Source organism: Nothoprocta perdicaria, unplaced genomic scaffold (genome assembly GCF_003342845.1).
Source record: "Nothoprocta perdicaria isolate Ctin4 unplaced genomic scaffold, notPer1 scaffold_753, whole genome shotgun sequence".
In the NCBI taxonomy this organism is placed as follows: domain Eukaryota; kingdom Metazoa; phylum Chordata; class Aves; order Tinamiformes; family Tinamidae; genus Nothoprocta; species Nothoprocta perdicaria.
Genome location: NW_020456036.1, coordinates 1 through 2,181, shown reverse-complemented (window position 1 = coordinate 2,181; position 2,181 = coordinate 1).

Sequence of the window (2,181 nt, the reverse complement as noted above, 5' to 3'; positions counted from 1 at the left end):
CTTCATGTTATTTTTTTTATAGCTTTTATTAGTAGGAATAATTGTTATCACGTTGCTACACAAGTACTTGCATTCATTCCACTTTTACCGAGACTGCTCTTTCTTCCCTGGTACTTTGAATTGTATCAAATGCTGTATTAGAACTGGACCCCTCCCTGTGTCTGTGTAATTATGTAGGTTCTACCCACTGCACCTTTTCTTCCAAATCTGCAGTCAAGAACGTGCCTAGGTAATTGCACCTCAGAAGGGCCTGCAGAACAGGCTTCTCCATGAGTTGCAGAGCAAAAAGCTCATAATTTTGCAATGATCTCTTTGCAGGCCAAGAGTTGGATATGAGGTTTCTGCAGATTTGTTTAGGCTTGTCYAACCCTGAGGCCTTCCATCACTATGTCTATCAGTGCCASAGCTGTCGTCCCACTAATAAAAGGCACTTGCTGCTTGGGCTCTTGCAAAGCTGAAGCCAAGAATTTCCTCCAGGACTTTCTCCCTGAGAGGGTCAGTTACTTTCCTGGGGTTGTCATGGACTGAAGGCAAGAAGTTCCTGAGTTAACATGTTTGGGAATGAGGTTTGGGTCCAGCTCTCACTTGGTGTCCTCGGTGCTCATGATTGTGATGAATGGTCAAGTAGAAACTTCCTTGGAGCATCTCCTCTCCCTGGGAGCAGGTAAAGGGAAGTAGAGACAAGCTCCAGGACAGGGGCTGACACCCCCAGGACAGGAGCTGGCATTTCTGGGACAGGGCTGGCTACCAAGAGAGGTGCTGGCTGCCCCAGCACAGGGCCAGCACCTCCAGGCCGGGTCTGGCACTGCTGGGGCCTCCTCACCAGGCAGCTGTCAAGACAGGAGCTCTGCCCTGTCTCAGCCATCTCATGCAGCTGCCTGCGGAACAGAAGCACGGCAATGGGGAACCCCAAGGGACTCCAGCAGCTCCCTGCTGCTGTACTCACGTTGGGGAAGAGGGTCAGGAGGTCCCGGGGCATCTGCATGCAGAGGTGGCTGCTCTGCCGTGGGTCAGTGGGGTGCAGCACATTGTGCAGCAGTGCCAGCACCTTGGTGTCCATCTGCCCATCAACGTCCTGCAGCCGATTCACCACGTTGGGGACCAGGTCCCGCATCTTCCTCGCCTGAAGGGAGACACGTGGTGCATTTCTTGGAGTGCTGGGGCTCGAAGGGCTCGAGGGATGTGGAACTTTCAGAGAGGGTCAAGCGTAAAGTGACCAAGATGGTTAAGGGACTGGAGCATCTGTCTTACCAAGAAAGACTAAGTGAGCTGKGGCTCATTAGTGCAGCAAAGAGAAGACTGAGAAGAGATAGAATCAATATATAGAAGTACCTGAAGGGAAAATGTAGAGAGGATGGTGCCAAAGTCTTCTCACTGGTGGCCAGTGACAGGACAAGGGGTAGTGGGTGCCGGTTGAAATACAGGACCTTTCATCTCCATGTGAGGAAGAAATTCTTTAATCTGAGAGTTACAGAGCCCTGGAACTGGCTTCCCAGAGAGGCTGTGGAAGCTCCTTTTCTGGAGATCTTCCAAACCCACCTGGATGTGACCCTGCGCCACATGCTCTAGGTTACCCTGTACAAGGTGAGGCTTGGAATAGCGGATCTCTAGAGGTCACTTCCAACCTCAACCATTCTGTGAATCTCTGATGTGCTCTGTGACACACACGTGACCGCCATGCGCCTCAATGGATGGCAGCTCCTTGGTCTTTGARCATGGCTGCTGCATATTCCTACTTGTGGTCATGTGGCCGTGTCCTGATCTCCACAACCTTGGAAAGAGAGCAGATTTCCTGCCATAGCAGCCAGCTGTTCCCATGKCCATGGATGCCAGSCACYCCMTCCTGTAGAAGGCAGGAAGGACATGACTTCCTCAGAGCTCTCTAGATTCTCTTTGGYCAGATTCTCTGACTCACTCTGGAATAAGGCCACATTTCCTAATTTCTTMTTTTCTTTCACTGAAGCAGTAGCCGCTCTTCTGCCTATCCTTCACATCTCCTGCAAAGTGGCTCCATCTTAGGACTTGGGGTGTCTCATTTTCATTGCAGTGTCCTGTGTCCTGTCCTTCATTTAGATTTGGGGTATTTCCTTTTCATTGCAGTGTCCTGTGTGCAAACCTTCAGAGATGTCCTGAAAATGTCCTCTGAGCAGGGAGGGCACAAAGCCTTTCCCCTGTGCCTCT